Genomic DNA, 21,008 nt, shown 5'->3' with positions numbered 1-21,008 from the left:
TACTTAGTAATCCTAGCACCCGCAGAATCTGCTATCACGGTGCTTGCACCAACAGCCGGCCGACCCTACCTGCTATTTCCAGAATCTCCCTGAAAGGGTGCATACTGTGTAACTGAAACATGACCCCCTAGACTTTTGAGCTGAACCTGCAGAGTGAGTTATCAAAATTCATTGGGACCCCTGTGTGTTGTTTGTTTGTGCAACGTGCGCACGTGTGTGGTGTGGTGTGAGTGTGTGTGGGGGGGGAGAAGAGAGATAGCAAGATACATGTACAAATTCACATGCATGCACATATGTATACACTTATGTGCATGTGTGTATGTGTATGCGTTTGTATATGTATATACACACTCACATACATATATGTCTCTCTCTCTCTCTCTCTCTATATATATATATTATATATATATATAAGAGAGAGAGAGAGAGAGAGAGAGAGAATGGTACACAAACCCATATGTATGCACATATACTTATGCATATACGCGCATACACATGTGCACAGAAAGCGGGACTATTTTACTGTTTTCTTTAAAACAGTAAATTCTTCAATTATCTTTGCTCCTCCCCATCTCCCCTTCTCTGTCTGTCTGTCTGTCTGTGTCTGTCTTAGCAAAGTCACGCTTGTATAAAACCCAACCCATGCACCATCTTAAAGGGGGTTTTTGTTTTTACATGTCTTGACAACACCGAACCTCACACACACATACACACACACACACACACACACACACACTCACACACGCATACACACAGGTATTCTGCATGTGTGTTTGTGTTTAGGGTATAATATTTACATATATGAAGGTTGTATTTGTGTGTGGCACATCTTTTATTGCCCTTCCACCATGCACCTCACGCTGCTCTTCTGTAATGCACATTCCTCCCCTCCTCTTCCCAGCAATCTGCATGTACCTTTCATCCCCTGTCTTTCATCATCACCTGCTCCCCACCTCTATACTATCCTGCCATTGTATTCCCCCCACCCACCCCCACCACCAACGTCACTTTGCTCAAAGTGCCATGAAGTGAGGCTGAACCCCAAAAAACCGCATGATTGCGAAGCGAGCTACTTAACTGCACAGTCATATTTTATGCTTATTGTTAGTCTGAACACAAATACTGGGGCACTCAATACATAAGTCAGGTGTAGGAAAACATACGTGCTAACTTTCCATTGGGATTGATAGCGATACAAATACAGAGTGGGTCAAAAGTCAAGTACCAGAACAGTTAACATTTTATCAGTATTTATACAGATATTATTATTATTAAAAATAATAAATGCACCCTTTTTAAAGCCTAGCCAGGCTTATGGGCCTGGTTTCTGTGGCGTATGTGGTCCCCAGCTGGACAGGACGCCAGTCATCACAGCGTTACTCATTTTTGCCAGCTGAGTGGACTGGAGCAATGTGAAATGAAGTATTTTGCTCAAGAACACAACGCGTCGCCCTGTCCAAGAATCGAAACCACAATCTTACGATCATGATGCTGACACCCAAACCACTAAGCCATGTGCCTCCACATTATTATTATTATTATTATTATTATTATTATTATTGAGTGTGAGAGCAGCGCATGCCATCAAAGTGACATGGGTACAAATATACGAAGCCCAATATACCCCTCATGACTACCTGTTTGATAAGGGTACACCAGGCACATGCATCACAACCATGTGTGTGACATGGTGATCTCATATCAAAATAAACAGTGCATGACCTTGCAGGTGGGGCCCCGGTTCAAATTTTCTTCAGATTGAGTAGTTCATCCCCTAACCCTAACCCCCAAAAGGTCCTTGAATAAGGGTTGTTTAAGGATATTGAATGAAACACCCATGTTTCCAGAGGTGAATTATTCAATCTCCAAAGAATTCCTCTCAATACATGGCTATGATGCACCCCGACTACTTCTGCTCATGATCAGAGATGCACATATTGTCCACCACCAAGGAACATGCTCAAGTGATTAAGGTCAAACAACTGACAAACAAATCTGTGATATTGAGCAGAATATATGCTGTAGCCAATTTTTTATACCAAGACAAAACATATACATGATAACAATGTAAGATTCCCTTATGAGAATCTTACATTGCTTATAAACTCTATATTTGGAAGGACTCATTTTAAACTCTGTTAGACTTTACTCATAGGATATTGGAATATTGCATATATACCATTATGCCTAAAAATGGATTTCCAACTTCAATATCCATACACATCTTGCATCTATTTTCTATCCTCCCCCTCACTCTGTTTTGTATTACATCTAAACTAACTATGACTTAACTATCCTCTCACACCATCTCTGATGAAGGGATATAATTAATAAATATCTTAGAAACAGCTGTAAGGCCTTCTATCTATAAATGCTCTAATATCTACACAGCCTTGGTTTTTTATCTTATTATGCAAAAAAATTCCTGTATACATACACTGACATAGAACCAACGTCGAACCCCTTATTCGCAAAAATACCAAATCTGGAACTTAACTATGGTCTGTCTATAGCACTTATTCAGCATTACCTGACACCTTTAGGTTTCAATGACACCATTATCTCTTATATATATATATATAGTCTGTGTTTATTTGCCAACTGCTTTCCATAATGTGTACTTTTGATATGCATAAACAATAGGTAATATATATACATATAGAATGTATATGTGTGTGTATGTATATACACACACACACATCTATACACATACAAACAGAAGCACCTGCACATGTATTGAGCTTTCATTATATATACATCTGTCTCTAAATATCTTGCTGCCCAATGCACAAATTACTGATAATATGTTTATGTATGTATAATGTGTTTCTTTTGTTGTCTTTGAGTGTGTATGTCTTTGAATATGCACATGTGTGCACACGCACACACATGCAGATGCAAACACCCACACATACATTGCCTCCCATTATATAAATATATATATATATATATATGACCGCGTGTGTACCGTTGGCGATTTTTTTTTCCCCTCTGTCTTCCCTTCTCTGGATCTTTCCTTCTCCTATGTTTCCGATGAAGAGCTCCGCTCGAAACGTTAAACCCTCCTTCTTTCCTTCTTTCCTGAGCGTCCAATAATACTATATTTGTTCCACGCCCTCGCGTTGTTGTGTTTTTTTGTGCTTTCATGTTTGGATTAACTTTATATATATATATATATATATATATATATATATATATATATATATATGGGCACATGACAAACACCATCCGATCGTGGCCGTTCGCCAGCCTCATCTAGCACCTGTGTCGGTGGCACATAAAAAACACCATCCGAAGACCCGGCAAGACTAGTCAGGCCATAACCCATGGCCCCTACCTGGGACGTAGTCAGTCCACCTGTGCATACCTTCCTTCTTGTGACACTTGTGAAGACCTGTTGAGGCAAGTGAAAATCAAATCAAAACAAATCAAAATAGATGAACATCAATGGAATTTGTATCTTTGTGGTACCAGTGCCGGTGGCACGTGGCACACAATAAAACCATCCGAACGTGGCCGTAGCCAGTACCGCATCGACTGACCTCCGTGCTGTGGGCACGTAACAAGCACTATCCGATCGTGGCCGTTTGCCAGCCTCATCTGGCACCTGTGTCGGTGGCACATAAAAACACCATCCGAGCGTGGCCGTCTGCCAGCCTCGTCTGGCACCTGTGTCGGTGGCACATAAAAAACACCATCCGAGCGTGGCCGTTTGCCAGCCTCGTCTGGCACCTGTGTCGGTGGCACATAAAATCACCCACTACACTCTCGGAGTGGTTGGCGTTATGAAGGGCATCCAGCTGTAGAAACACTGCCAGATCTGACTGGACTGGTGCAGCTTTCGGGCTCCCCAGACCCCAGTTGAACCGTCCAACCCATGCTAGCATGGAAAGCGGATGTTAAATGATGATGATGATGATGATGATATATATATATATATATATATATATATACACACACACACATCTATCTCTAAATATACACCCAGCCCCCATGCTCTGATTAGTGCAAATATATCTGTGCATATATATGTGTATTGTTGTGTGTGAGTGTATATATAATGTGTGTGTGTGCGTGTCATATGTTATGTATACGTGTATGTATATGCGCATGTATATGTATGTGTTTCTGTATTGAGTGTGTGCACATGTATGTGCATGTGTGTGTGTGTGTATATATATATATATATATATTATATATATATATATACACACATATACATGCATGGTTATGCATATATGTATATGGTCATGAGTGTTTGTTTATGCGTAAGTGCATGTGTGTATTTGTGTATCTGTTTGTGTCTGTGTCTGTTATTACTGTAACTTGTTTTGTCTCTTATTCAATTCAGTGTTGTACAATCAACAAAAACAGGATTGTGCTCTGTGCAAGCAATGCACTTAACGTCCGCCCACTTTTGCTCTTCGTGTGAATTGAACTGTGTCGCAGTGCATACTATAACTGTGGTCTCTTGTTTACTGACTCAGCAATATATATCAAACAGCCATTCAAAAGCTTTAGTTCAAGCTGACGGCAATTTCTGTACAATCAGTGCTGTGTTTTCATATTATTCCATAAACTTCACTTTTCTTCTGAATTTGAATTCTTCTTCTTTTTTTTTTCCTTTTTTTTCTTCCAAATATTGATTTATGAGCGAAGTACAAGGTGACATATTTTGACGTTTCAATAGTGCATGCGTGGCTGTGTGGTAAGAAGTTGGCTTCCTAACCACATGGTTTTGGGTTCAGTCCCACAGATACACTCAGTACCACTCAGCATATACACACACTCTCTCTCTCTCTCTCTCTCTCTCTCTCTCTCACTAGCTCTAACACACACTCTTTCTCTCTCTCACTCTGGCTCTAACACACCCTCTCTCTCTCTCTCTCCCTCACATACACACATATACACACACTGATACTGATATATACATACATATATATATATATATAATATATATATACACACATATACATGCATGGTTATGCATATATGTATATGGTCATGAGTGTTTGTTTATGCGTAAGTGCATGTGTGTATTTGTGTATCTGTTTGTGTCTGTGTCTGTTATTACTGTAACTTGTTTTGTCTCTTATTCAATTCAGTGTTGTACAATCAACAAAAACAGGATTGTGCTCTGTGCAAGCAATGCACTTAACGTCCGCCCACTTTTGCTCTTCGTGTGAATTGAACTGTGTCGCAGTGCATACTATAACTGTGGTCTCTTGTTTACTGACTCAGCAATATATATCAAACAGCCATTCAAAAGCTTTAGTTCAAGCTGACGGCAATTTCTGTACAATCAGTGCTGTGTTTTCATATTATTCCATAAACTTCACTTTTCTTCTGAATTTGAATTCTTCTTCTTTTTTTTTTTTTTTTTTTTTTCCTTTTTTTTCTTCCAAATATTGATTTATGAGCGAAGTACAAGGTGACATATTTTGACGTTTCAATAGTGCATGCGTGGCTGTGTGGTAAGAAGTTGGCTTCCTAACCACATGGTTTTGGGTTCAGTCCCACAGATACACTCAGTACCACTCAGCATATACACACACTCTCTCTCTCTCTCTCTCTCTCTCTCTCTCTCTCTCTCACTAGCTCTAACACACACTCTTTCTCTCTCTCACTCTGGCTCTAACACACCCTCTCTCTCTCTCTCTCCCTCACATACACACATATACACACACTGATACTGATATATACATACATATATATATATATATATATATATATTATATATATATATATATATATATGTCCTCTTTCTTTCACATACACACACTCACACATACACAAAAATTCTGCGTGATTGTTAACAGCGTCGCCTTACTGGCACTTGTGCCGGTGGCACGTGAAAAAAACATTCAAGCATGGTCGTTGCCAGTGCCGCTGGACTGGCTCCTGTGCAGGTGGCACGTAAAAAAAAAACCATTTGAGCGTGGCCATTGCCAGTACCGTCTAACTGGCCCTCATGCCGGTGGCACATAAAAGCACCCACTACACTCTCAGAGTGGTTGGCGTTAGGAAGGGCATCCAGCTGTAGAAATTCTGCCAGATCAGATTGGAGCTTGGTGTTGCCATCTGGTTCGCCAGTCCTTAGTCAAATCGTCCAACCCATGCCAGCATGGAAAGCAGAAGTTAAATGATGATGATATATATATATATATATTTCGTTTTGGGATTTGGTTTGCAAGATTCTTTATATGAGTTCGTGTGTTGAAGCATATTCTATTGTGTCTGGGGAGAGTCATTTTCTTTTTGTGCCTTATTACATAACACACTCACCGGTAAAATTTCCACGTTTTTCTTATTTTTATTTTCCTAAAATTTTCGTTACGTCTTGCAACCTTTTCAATAGTTTTGACTCTATTGAAAAGATTGCAAAACTATTGAAAAGGTTGCAAGACGCTACAAAAATTTTAGGACAATAAAAATAAGAAAAACGTGGAAATTTTACTGGTGTGTTACATAATAAGGCACAAAAAGAAAATGACTCTCCCCAGACACAACAGAATATATATATAATAGAATATATAAATGTAACCGCTTGTGTACCGTTGGCGATTTTTTTTCCTCTGTCTTCCCTTCTTTGGATCTTTCCTTTTCCTATGTTTCTGACGAAGAGCTCCACTCGAAATGTTAAACCCTCCTTCTTTCCTGAGCGTCCAATATTACTATACTTGTTCCACGTCCTCGCGTTGTTGTGTTTTCATGTTTGGATTAACTATATATATATATATATATATATATATATATATATATATATACATGCACACACACACGTTGTATGTGCACATATATATTTATCTATCTCTATACGTGAGAAGACCAGGCAGGACAAGTGAGCCCAGCCCACTTATGCATGCCTTTCCTCCCTTGGACACAAAGACCTGTTGAGGCAAGCGAAGTCGATATAGAACCTCATCCGACGACAGGCACCCATGCCAACCCCCTTTGCTTGTGAAGACATGTTGGGGCAAGCGAAATCGAATTGAACCAGCCAGGATCCCTGGTCTGGTGGTACGTAAAAAGCACTATCCGACTCGTGGCCGATGCCAGCGCCGCCTCGACTGGCTTCCGTGCCGGTGGCACGTAAATTACACCAATCCGACCGTGGCCGTTGCCAGCCTCGCCTGGCACCTGTGCACGTGGCACGTAAAAGGCACCCACTACACTCACGGAGTGGTTGGCGTTAGGAAGGGCATCCAGCTGTAGAAACATTGCCAGATAAGACTGGAGCCTGGTGCAGCCTTCTGGCTTCCCAGATCCCCGGTCGAACCGTCCAACCCATGCTAGCATGGAGAACGGACGTTAAACGATGATGATGATGATGATGATGATATACATACACACATATATATATATATGTGATGGGCTTCCAAACAGTTTCCATCTATGAAATGCACTGGCCATGCAGTTGGACTGAACCTGAAACCATGTCGTTGGGAAGCGAACTTCTTTCTACACAGCCATGCCTGTGCTTCTAAATAAATAAGTGTGAACATCTAAAATTCAAGAACACAGGCTTGTTAAACTTTACTCGTTAAGTTCACAGGCTGAACGCAGATGGTAACCTTCCTGTCTTCCTTACCTTCTCCTCATACCTCTCCTCTTTTTATTTTATTTTTCATTTTTTATATTTTTTATTATATTTTATTTATTTTTTTGAGCTCACCTCATGCTATTAACCTTAACATTGAGTTTCATCTCTGTTGCCTGTCTTTCTCAGTAGAATTTACAACCGCTAACACCACCACCACCACTACCACCTGCCACTACTGCTGTTATTATCAGTTACCACACCACCACCACCACCACCACCATTACTATCAACATCATTAATTCAACTATTACTACTACTGTTGCTACTATTATTACTACCACTACTAACACCAGTACCATCATCACTACTACAGACACTGTTACTATTGCTCCTACTATTACCACCATCACCAACTACCACCACCACTACTACTACTACCACCACCACCACCACCGCCACTACTACTACTACCACCACCACCACCACCACTAATACTACTACTGCTATCACCATCACTACTACTACTACTGCTGCTACAACCAACGCTACCATTGCCACTACTACTTCTCCTACTGCTGCTGCTACTACTAAAACTACCACCGCCACCACAACCACCATCATAATCATGACCACCCCTTCTGCCAGTATTACCACCACCACCATCATTATTATTATTGTAATAACTACCACTACAATCCCCATCATCAGCAACCCTATCACCACTACCACCACCACCACTACCATCATCATTATCATCACTACCACCACCACTAACACCACACCAGCAGCACAGTAGTTTATTACTTTTGAAACTGCTTTGCATGGAAAAAAAATTCCTGAATATTAATTAAAACATAAAAAAATCATTTCTCATGGCAATGGCATGAGAACCTTGCCTATTTTCTCACATATGTTGTCGTTATTATGATTATTAATAAGGTGACAAGCTGGCTGAATCGTTAGCACACTGGACGAAATGCTTAGTGGTAATTCGCCTGCCGCTACGTTCTGAGTTCAAATTCCGCCGAGGTCGACTTTTTCTTTCATCCTTTCAGGATCAATAAATTGACTACCAGCGAAACACGGTCGATGTAATCGACTAACCCCACACCCAAAATTTTAGGCCTTGTGCCTATAATAGCAATTATTATTATTATTATTATTATTATTATTATTATATTATTATTATTATTATTATTATTATTATTAATATTGTGGAGGCGCAATGGCCCAGTGGTTAGGGCAGCAGACTCGCGGTCGGAGGATTGCGGTTTTGATTCCAGACCGGAATTGAGCGTAAACACCTAAAAGATCCACGAGGCTCCGGCAGGAGGGGTGGCGACCCCTGTTGTTCTCTTTTGCCCCAACTTTCTCTCACTCTCTCTTCCTGTTTCTTGAGTAATGCTGCAATGGACTGGCGTCCTGTCCATCGCTCCTGAAAGGGACTTGTGTTGAGTTGTTTCACCTGTGTGTGACTTTCAGGTGATTTAACACCTTGTACTTTGATGGAGTCATCTCCACTGTGCTAAATTGTAGTGTGCCAGAAAAACAAGTAGAGCACAGATTGAATATGTGTGTCAAAAGAACATTATTGCTAAATCATTATTATTAAACCATAGACGCTAAGGCAGTGAGTGGGCAGAATCAGTTGCCAGGAAGAACGATTAGCGGCATTTCTTCTGGCTTTATGTTCTGAATTCAAAGATTTGGTCATCTTCCTTGAATCTCATGGTCAATCTCTTTTACTCTTTTACTTGTTTCAGTCATTTGACTGCAGCCATGCTGGAGCACCGCCTTTAATCGAGCAACTCGACCCCGGGACTTATATATACATATATACGACAGGCTTCTTTCAGTTTCCGTCTACCAAATCCACTCACAAGGCATTGGTTGGCCCGGGGCTATAGCAGAAGACACTTGTACAGGAAAATCTCATAAGACCTTCAACATTGGACTAAATGCTCAGCTGTGTTTCTTCTGACTCTTTATGTTCTGAGTTCAAATCACATCAAAGTCAACTTTGCTCATGAACACAGCCAATATTGGATGTGGCTTTCACTTTTTATTACCACACGAGAATAAAATTAACTCGCAAGTGGCTGAGTACTCCACAGACATGCGTATCATTAACTTAGTTCTTAGGAAGATTCAACCTCACACAGAATATGACAAGAAACATTTCTCATGGCACCAGCACACAATTTACAGATGCTTACATTTTTTATGTTTTTTGTGAATTTTTCACAGGTCCAGCTAGTTACTACTACTACTACTACTACTACTACTACTACTACCTCCACCTTAGAGAAGGCAGAGGTATTGCTTTCAAGTCATGTTTGTTTGTTTGTCCGTTGACAAGATATCTCAATAGCCATTGGATGGATTCAAATGAAATTTTCAGGGATGTTTGGCCTCATGACTAACATGAACTGATTAGATTTGGGGATTGATCCAGGACCAGATAAGGATTTTGGATAATTTTTCCTGTTTTTTACTTAATTTTTGAGAGTGGTCAGGTTCATTTTTAGTATTTTCATTTATGAGAACAGTCGAGTTTATTTCAGATATTCTCATTTTAAGAATCATCTCTGGCTAATCTTTGGGAGGACATTGGTGTTGCCTTGATAGAAGTTTGTGTTCTCTGAGTGCTCTTGTTGTTGTTACTACTACTACTACTACTACTATTGGCGAGTTGGCAGAGTTGTTGGCATGTCAGGCTTGGTGCTTGGCTTTTTTTTTTGTCTATTTTTACATTCTGAGTCAAATTCCATCAAGGTCAACTTTGCTTTTCATCCTTTTGGGATTGATGAAATAGGTACCAGTCAAGCAATGGGGTCAGTGTAGTTGACTAGTCCCCTATCACAAAATTTCAGCTGAAACTATTAGGAGGCGAGCTGGTAGAATTGTTAGGATACTGGACGAAATACTTAGCGGTATTTCGCCTGTCGCTATGTTATGAGTTCAAATTTCACCGAGGTTGACTTTGCCTTTCATTCTTTTGAGGTCAATAAATTAAATACCAGTAAAACACAAGGGTTGATGTAATCGACTAGTCCCCCCCACTCCCAAATTCACGGAAAACATGGAAAAATTCTGCTGGTGCCATGAGAAACGTTTCTATATTGTGACAATTACAGAATATAGAAAGAAGTATAAAACCAATAACTATATAATCCAAACAAAAATATCTCAGTTATGCAAACATAAACAGAATTATTATTTAGCCTTAAAATACATATTTCAGGCCTTGTGTCTGTTGCAGAAAGGATACTCTCTTTTACTCTTTTACTTGTTTCAGTCATTTGACTGCGGCCATGCTGGAGCACTGCCTTTTGTCGAGCAAATCGACCCCGGGACTTATTCTTTGTAAGCCCAGTACTTATACTATCGGTCTCTTGTGCCGAACCGCTAAGTGACGGGGATGTAAACACACCAGCATCGGTTGTCAAGCAATGCTAGGGGGACAAACACAGACACACAAACATACACACACATACATATATATATACATATATACGACAGGCTTCTTTCAGTTTCCGTCTACCAAGTCCACTCACAAGGCATTGGTCGGCCCGGGGCTATAGCAGAAGACACTTGCCCAAGATGCCACGCAGTGGGACTGAACCCGGATCCATGTGGTTGGTAAGCAAGCTACTTACCACACAGCCACTCCTGCGCCTATGATTATTATTATTATTACTTCTCAAAGTTCTCAGTCTTACTTGCTCTGGTTGATTCTGTGAGAGTGGACAGCAACATATTGTCAGAGGTCTCACAGGGTCTCTTTCTGTGGGTACTTGGATGTTAACTTATTGTGGAAGACACCCAAGCATTAATCTCAAAATCCTAGCTGCCCCCAATAGTGCAGTTTTTTGGGGAGCCTGCTCTACCCTCATCAATTCCAATTTCTTCAAAATATTTCTCGAACATGGTTATTAGAGCTCTAAGTGCCCCTACAACTACTGGGATAATAGTTTTCTTCTCATTGCCCACATTCTTGCAATTTCATCTTTTAGTAGTCTGTATTTTTCCATATTGTTGTTGTTGTTGTTATTATTATTATTATTATTGTTATTATTATTATTATTATTATTATTATTATTATTATTATTATTATTATCATCTCTGGCTTAGCAAAGGCGGAGGTATTGTTTTCAGTCATATTTGTTTGTCCGTGGACATGATATTTCAATAACTGCTGGATGGATTCAGTTGAAACTTTTAGGGATGTTTGGCCTCATGACTGGAATGAACAGATTAGATTTTAGGATCGATCCGGTACCGGACAGCAATTCTGGATTATTTTTCCATTTTTTTACTTAATTTTTGAGGGCATCTCCTTTATGAGAGGAGTCGAGTTTATTTCAGATATTGTTGTTTTAAAAATCATCTCTGGCTAATTGTTGAGAGGACATTGGTGTTGCCTGGGTGGAGGTTTGTGCTCTCTGAGTACTCTTGTTAATCATCATCATCATCATCATCATCGTTTAGCGTCCGCTTTCCATGCTAGCATGGGTTGGACGGTTCAACTGGGGTCTGGGAAGCCAGAAGGCTGCACCAGGCCCAGTCTGATCTGGCAATGTTTCTACAGCTGGATGCCCTTCCTAATGCCAACCACTCCGTGAGTATAGTGAGTGCTTTTACGTGCCACCGGCACAGGCAAACAGCCACGATCGGATGGTGCTTTTTATGTGCCACTGGCATGGGGGCCAGGCGAGGCTGGCAACGGCCACGATTGGATGGTGCTTTTTACGTGCCACCGGCACGGGGGCCAGGCAGGGCTGGCAATGGCCACGATCGGATGGTGCTTTTTACGTGCCACCAGCACAGGCCAGTTAATATTGTGGTTTATGATGATGATGATGATAACAAGGCATATTATATATAAGAAACTTGTTCAAAGTCAGGGTGAGGAAAAAGAAAAAGGAAAGTATGCATTAGTTTTTAATTGCATTGATAAAAAATGTAAAAACAAACAGGGTAGGTGTGAGGTGGGGATGCAGGTGGCGGCTGTGGTGGTCCGGTGTTGGTTGAGGTGGGGCTGTTGGTATTCTGCGTCAACGTGATGTCATACAACAGCTGTTCAACTTCAAAAAGTCAATCAAAGCAAAAATATAGTAATAACAACAACAACAACAATAATGATAGTAATGTTTTTTTTAAAAAAACAGCCAATTTAAATAAAGACACAAAAGAAAATAGATGAAGTGCTATTAAAAAGCTTACTCACTCTGAATTCATGGTGTGTGTATGTATACATGTATGTGTATATAATAATATGTTATGTGTGTGTCTATATACATACATAAACAGTATATGTTTGTGTGTGTGGTGTGATGTATGTTTGTGTATGTATGGCATATTTTTTTTAAACAGTTCTTACATTCCTCCTCTTTCATTTTTCTCCCTCTGCCTGTCTGTCCCCCTCTCATTTGTGCCCCCCTATAGCCTGTTCCTTTTTCTTTTGCCTCCTCTTCATATGCCACCCCCCTCTTTCTATTCTCGCCACACTGCCTCCCTATTGCTCTCACTTTTATTCCAACAACTTGTTTAGTGTTGACATTTTGTCACATTCTGTCTCTGCTCCTTCTCTTCCTCCTCTTCCTCCTCCTCCTCTTCCTCACCTACAGATAAACTACAATAAACCCCACATACCTCTCCCTTCTACCATCCACCTTCTCTGCTGCTGCTCTGACATTCAAACTGCAATAAAACAGTGTCTGCAAACCCTGTCAAGATATGTCTTGCTGAAACATTGCAGCACAGCCTCTAAGTAAATTTGCACTGCATGAGTTTTAAAGAGCTATAAATTAGGGAGATTAAGGGGTGCATAATGGGGACGGGGTATGGTGTCATTGAATGTGATGGCGATAGTGGGGAGGGTGGATTGCTAAGAGAGGCTGGTCTATTACTTTGTGTGATGATCTTTGGTGGCATGGCCTTCTCAAAATTACCTAAGTAAATTAGCATTTAAGGTTAAAGCTAATTAAATTAACACCCCTCATCTCTCTTCGCTCTCTCCCCCCTTGCTTATTCGCTAATAAGCTATATCTTACTCTTTTACTTGTTTCAGTCATTTGACTGCGGCCATGCCGGAGCACCGCCTTTAGTCGAGCAAATCGACCCCGGGACTTATTCTTTGTAAGCCCAGTACTTATTCTATCGGTCTCTTTTGCCAAACCGCTAAGTGACGGGGACGTAAACACACCAGCATCGGTTGTCAAGCAATGCTAGGGGACAAACACAGATACACAATCACACACACACACACATATATATAAATATATATATATATATATATATATATATATATATATATATACATATATACGACAGGCTTCTTTCAGTTTCTGTCTACCAAATCCACTCACAAGGCATTGGTCGGCCCGGGGCTATAGCAGAAGACACTCGCCCAAGATGCCATGCAGTGGGACTGAACCCGCAACCATGTGGTTGGTTAGCAAGCTACTTACCACACAGCCACATGAAGGCACATGGCTCAGTGGTTAGAGTATTGGGATCACAATCATGAGGTAGTGAGTTTGATTCTCACACCAGGCTGTGTGTTGTGTTCTTGAACAAGACACTTCATTTCACATTGCACCTGCAACATCACTGGTGCCAAGCTGTATCGGCCTTCGCCTTTCCCTTGGATAACACCGGTGGCATGGAGAGGGGAGGCTGATATGCATGGGTGGCTGTTGGTCTTCCATAAACAACCTTGCCAGAACATGTGCCTCAGAGGGGAACTTTCCAGGTGTAGTCCATGGTCATTCATGGCTGAAGGGGATCATTACCCTTTACTCTTTAATGTGGCTGTGTGGTAAGTAGCTTGCTTACCAGCCACATGATTCTGGGTTCAGCCCTACTGCGTGGCACCTTGGGCAAGTGTCTTCTATTATAGCCTCGAGCCGACCAAAACCTTGTGACCACTCACAAGGCTTTGGTCGGCTCGAGGCTATAATAGAAGACACTTTGGTAGATGGAAACTGAAAGATGACCGTTGTGTATATGTATATATATGTGTGTGTCTGTGTTTGTCCCCCCAACATTGCTTGACAACTGATGCTGGTATGTTTAGGTCCCCATAACTTAGTGGTTCAGCAAAGGAGACTAATAGACTAAGTACTAAGAATAAGTCCTGGGGTTGATTTGATTTGACTAAAGGCGGTGCTCCAGCATGGCCGCAGTCAAATGACTGAAACAAGTAAAAGAATAAAAGAAAGATGGCAGGCTGGCAGAATTGCTAGTACATCAGATAAAATGCTTTGTGGCATTCTTCTGTCATTTTATATTGTAAGTTCAAATTCTGATGAGGTCAGCCTTAAAATCTATATAAGTTGAGTGCTGGGGTTAGGGTGGGGGTCAGTGTAATCGACTGTCCCTCTCCCATAAAATTGCTGGCTTTTTACCTAAATTTGGAGCCATTGTTTTTGTTAAAGCATCAAGCTTGAAGAATCGGCAGTGCATTGGATGAAATGCTTAGCTTTCTGAGTTCAAAGTCTACCCTAAGTCAACTTTCTCTTTCATCCTTCTAAAGCCAATAAAATCAAGTACCAGCCATATACTGGGGTCATATGTAATCAACTGATACTCTTCCCACTAAAATAGCCTCTCTTGTACTAAAATTAGGAACAGTAATATTAGTATTATTAATAGTAATAATGATAATAACAACATTGGATACTGTGTGATGTCTTAAATAATAATAATAATAATAATAATTTATTCTTTTATTGACCAGAAGGGCTAATATATACAAATATGAAAGGATATACAATAACATTAAAAGACAAAAACCAGAGAATGCAATGGGTTTTCACGTTTGTGTATACAGGAAATAACAGACAAAAATTAAACAATAAAAACTTGCAATGGGGGTGGTACTTTAAAGGTTACTTGTGGAAAACCCCACAAAAGCCAGGGGTGCCTGACCAACAGAGCAAGAGCCCTTCTTTTATTTTTTCACAGGTGTATACTCAGAATTGCTTCTTTCACACTGGCCATTCTTCCAACATTCACTCACCTTTCAACAAACTTGCCCCACACTCACTTTCATCCATTTAATTTAGCCTACCTACAGTATGAACAGTGTTTTTAAGGTGTAATTATTCTTATTTAACACCTAATTTATGATCTAATTTATGTTTCAATCCAACCTGCAAAGCCAAACAAGTTTGACTCCTTTGGTCTGACCTGTACCCCCAACCAGTGTGGAAGGGTGGATTGTAAAACAAAGATAATGATGGCTTTTTTTCAGCAAGAAACTTGTTTGGCTTTAACCCTTTCAGTTCCTTATTTTTTTTCACATGAAGTTCCCCACTTCCCCACCCATGGTTCATAATCTTGCAAGATGCATAGCAAACCTCATTAGTGTTGGTGACAATCATGAGGTAGTGAGTTCAATTCCCAGACCAGCCTGTGTGTTGTGTTCTTGAGCAAGAGTGGCTGTGTGGTCAGTAGCTTGCTTACCAACCACATGGTTCCAGGTTCAGTACCACTGCGTGGCACCTTGGGCAAGTGTCTTCTACTATAACGTCGGGCCAACCAAAGCCGTGTCAGTGGATTTGGTAGATGGAAACTGAAAGAAGCCCATCGTATATATATATATATGTGTGTGTGTTTGTGTGTGTGTATATATATATGTATGTATGTCTAAGTATAAGTTTGTATGTCTGTGTTTGTCCCCCCAACATCGCATGACAACCAATGCTGGTGTGTTTATGTCCCTGTAACTTAGCGGTTCAGCAAATAGACCGATAGAATAAGTACTAGGCTTCCAAAGAATAAGTCCTGGAGTCAATTTGCTCGACTAAAGGCAGTGCTCCAGCATGGCCACACTCAAATGACTGAAACAAGTAAATGAGTAAAGAGTAAGACACTTTATTTCACGTTGCTCCAGTTCACTCAGCTGTAGAAATGAGTTGCAAAGTCATTAGTGCCAAGCTGTATCGGCCTTTACCTTTCCCTTGGATATAACATAGGTGGCGTGGAGAGGAGAGGTGACGCAGAAGCATGGCACAGTCTACTGGCTGGACAGCTCTTGTCAAACCATCCAACTCATGTCAGCAAGGAAAACAGATGTTAGCCGACCACGACAATGTATGATGATGATGATGTATATGTTTTCAACTACATAAGTACATTCATAACATTCATATATATATATTGTGTATGTATGTATATGTGTATATAAATATACATATATGAATTGAAATAAACACACTAAAAATATAGATATACATAATATATATATATTGTCTGCGTGTTTATATTCCTTTAAGGCATGGATTAAGATAAAAATCTCCAAATTCCACTTCAAATATCCAACAGACAGACACATTGCAGCTTTATGTAATTTTCAAATCTGAAAGAATTCAGAGAATGTGTTGTTCATTTTTTTTCTTTTTTTTTTCTTGTCAGAGGTCAGAGGTCGCAGGTCACAATCATATTGTCTAGGCATGCTTCAGCTTCTAATGTTTCAAGTATAATGACTTAATTTTGTCATGTCTTTTAAGCCCACCCCCCTCTCCCTTCTCTTCCACTTCTTTCTCCTCCTCCTCCTCTCTCCTTCTCCTATAGTTGTTGTTTAGCATCCGGGTGAAATTTGATCAAGCTGATGTACCAGTAAGGGATCTCCATTCATGGCCATCCTATCTTTTTTATTTTTTATTTTAGCTGGTATCTACATGGCTGCAAGCATGACAGTGTGGTTAAGAAGCTCTCTTTGTTAGCACATGGTTTCAGGTTCAGTCCCAGGGTATAGCACCTTGGGCAAAATAAAATGCCTTCTACTATAACCCTGGGCTGACCAATGCCTTCAGAGTGAATTCAGTAGACAGAAACTATGTCAAAGCTCATTGTGGCTGTGGGTGTGTGTGTCTTTTCCTTTTACTTGTTCCATCTATTAGACTGTGGCCATACTGGGGCATCACCTTAAAGAATTTTTAATTGAATGAATTGACCCCAGGATTTTTTGTTTAAAGCCTGGTGCTTATTTTATCAGTCTCTTTGGCTGATCGCTTAGTTACAGGGATGTAAACAAACCAACACCAGTTATCAAGTGGCAGTGGAGGATAAATACAGACACAAACACGTATACACACACACATTCTTTTATTCTTTTCTTTGTTTCAGCCATGCTGGAGCACTGCCTTAAAGGGTTTTTTAGTCAAAGAAATCGACCCCAGGACTTATTCTTTGTAAGCCTAGTACTTTGTCTGTCTCTTTTGCTAAACCACTAAGCTGTGGGAACATAAACACGCCAACACTGGTTGTCAAGCGATGGTGGGGAACAAACAAAGACACACACACATAAATACACATACACGCACACACACACACACACATGACAGGTTTTTTTTCAGTTTCCATCTGCCAAATCTACTCACAAGGCCTTGGTCGGCCTGAGGATATAGTAGAAGACACTTGCCCAAGGTGCTACGCAGTGGGACTGAACACAGAACCATGTGGTTGGAAGTAAGCTTCTTACCACACAGTCACGCTTGTGCCTATATATATATAACCCTAACCCTACATATATATGTGTGTGTGTGTGTGGAGGCACATGGCCTAGTGGTTAGAGCAGTGGACTCTCGGTCAAGGAATCACGGGTTCGAATCTTAGACAACGCGATGTGTGTGTTTAGGAGTGAAACACCTAAGCTCCACGCGGCTCCGGCAGAAGGTAACGGCGAATTTCTGCTAACTCTTTCGCCATAACTTCTCTCACTCTTTCCTCCTGCATCTTGCAGCTCACCTGTGACGGATCTGAGTCTCGTCCAGGTGGGAAACCTATACACCAAGGAAACCAGGAAACCGGCCCTCATGAGCCAGGCATGGCTCGAGAGGAACAAACATATATATATATATATATATACATGCTTCTTTCAGTTTCCATCTAACAAATCCACTCTTGAGGCTATAGTAGAAGACAATTGTCCAAGGTACCGCCAGGGTCTTCTACTATACCTATGTAAAACGTTTTACATATGTAATCACAGGTGTGCGAGTTGGGTAATATATGAAAGCAGTGTATGCATTTGTTGTTATGTGACTGCAGAATGTTTGTATGTGTTAAAGTGAAAGAGGAGGAGAGAGAGAGAGATAGAGAGACAGAGAGAGTTGTTGTATATATGTATATGTGAGTATTCCCAGGCCTGTGAGTTTATAATTTGTATAGTTGGGCCTGCGAGAGGCGGAGGAGAGGGGGAAGAAGGAGAATGAGAGAGTGTATGCTTTGGGTGTGTGAGAGAATAAAAAAGGGGAAAATGTATGACTTTGACTTGCATATTTGCACAAGTGCCTGCAGACTGCGTGTGTATGTGTGTGTGTGTGTGTGTTTGCATGTGTGTGTTTGCATGTGTGTGTGTGTGTGTAGTTGCTTTTATTTTATTTATTTACATACCTTATATGCTTTACTTGTTTGATGATGATCTTCCCCTCCCCGCCTTCCCCTCCTCCTCCTCCTCTCATATCTAAGAAGTTCAGGAATGTTCTGACTCATTCTTCATTTTATTAAAATTGTTTTTGTTGTTGTTGTTGTTGTTGTTGTTGTTGTTGGTTTAGCTCCCTGGGTCAGTCATGATGTGGGCAAAACGTTACGAACAGAGACTTTCCAATCGTGACCATCATGTCACTTTTCTCAGATTAGTGTATTGATGAGTGCAGAGCCATAGGTGCAGGTGTGGCTGTGTGGTTAAGAAGTTTGCTTCCCAACCACATGGTTCCAGGTTCAGTCCCTCTGTGTGACACCTTGGGCAAATGTCACCTACTGTAAACCTGGGTCAACCCAAACTTTGTGAGTGGATTTGGTAGAAGGAAACTGAAAGAAGCCCTCCATATATATATCTATATCTATCTTCTGTTGCTCTCTCTCTTTCTCTCTGCCTATGTGTCTCTGTCTGTCTATCTTTCTATCTCTCCCTCTCTCCCTCTCTTTCTCTCTATATATATACATATATATATACTCTTTTACTCTTTACCTGTTTCAGTCATTTGACGGTGGCCATGCTGGAGCACTGCCTTTAGTCGAGCAAATCGACCCCAGGACTTATTCTTTGTAATGTAAGCCTAGTACTTACTCTCTCCGTCTCTTTTGCCGAACTGCTAAGTTACGGGGGCATAAACACACCAGCATTGATTGTCAAGCGATGTTGGGGGAACAGACATAGACACATAAACACATACGCGCACACACACACACACACATATATATATATATATGTACACATATATACGACAGGCTTCTTTCAGTTTCCGTCTACCAAATCCACTCACAAGGCTTTGATCAGCCCGAGGCCATAGTCGAAGACACCTGCCCTAAGGTGCCACGCAGTGGGACTGAACATGGAACCATGTGGTTCGTAAGCAAGCTACTTACCACACAGCCACTCCTACGCCTATATATATATATACATACACACACTGAATTGTATTATTATATATATTATAATTTCATAGTTATACAATACAAATGTAATATCAATTTAGAATATTTTTCCATATTTATACATATTTGCTCTCATCGTATCATTATATAATATATTTTATATCAAAGTATCATACATTTTTCATACTACAGAATGTATCATATGTTGCTAGTATTACATGTAGAAACAGTTGGTGACAGTATTCACTATCTGAATGCAGAAGCCCAGAGAAGAACTATTCATAAAGAATCTGTGAAAGCGCAGGACACGTACCAACTTCTCCATATTCCATAAATATTTTTGGACCTATTTTATTTTTTAGAGCAGTAGACCTATTTTTAGCTCTAGAATTAGCTGACATACCATTTTAAGATTATATTCAGCTCTATTGATTCCTACTTGCCTGAAATTAACCCAGGTTCTATGAAACAAATTTCCTGTTTTAACCCTTTCGATACCAACTTGGCTAAAACCGGCTCTGGCTCTGTTGTACAAATGTCTTGTTTTCATTAAAGAAACACAAACCATCGCAAAATAAATACAGTAATGAAAGGGTTCTAAATTGAAAAACAAAATAAAAATACCATTTTAGGTTTATATTCAACCCTATTGATTCCTACTTGCCTGAAATTAACCCAGGTTCTATGAAACAAATTCCCTGATTTAACCCTTTCGATACCAATCCGGCTAAAACCGGCTCTGGCTCTGTTGTACAAATGTCTAGTTTTCATTAAGGTTTTAATTAAAATCTTCTACCAAACCTTAGTCACAATTTATGTTCCTAACACTAACTTAATGATAACTAAGTTATTTTACTAAATTCTTTGTTATATTTAAAGTAATTGAAAGAAACACAAACCATCTCAAAATAAATACAGTAATGAAAGGGTTCTAAATTGAAAAACAAAATAAAAATACCATTTTAGGTTTATATTCATCTCTATTGATTCCTACTTGCCTGAAACTAACCCAGGTTCTATGAAACAAATTCCCTGATTTAACCCTTTCGATACCAATCCGGCTAAAACCGGCTCT

At 40.2% G+C, this 21,008-nt stretch overlaps 1 protein-coding gene across 4 annotated transcripts in view; it reads left to right on the top strand.

Annotated features, from left to right (window-relative positions):
* The window catches only part of LOC115221191 (ataxin-1-like), a 610,972-nt gene that overhangs the window by 576,301 nt on the left and 13,663 nt on the right, over positions 1 to 21,008 (top strand). The gene's annotated exons all lie outside the window — the stretch shown is intronic.

Source organism: Octopus sinensis, linkage group LG18 (genome assembly GCF_006345805.1).
Source record: "Octopus sinensis linkage group LG18, ASM634580v1, whole genome shotgun sequence".
In the NCBI taxonomy this organism is placed as follows: Eukaryota; Metazoa; Mollusca; class Cephalopoda; order Octopoda; family Octopodidae; genus Octopus; species Octopus sinensis.
The sequence above is the reverse complement of the archived record's forward strand: the minus strand, read 5'-3'. Positions and strand labels throughout refer to the sequence as shown.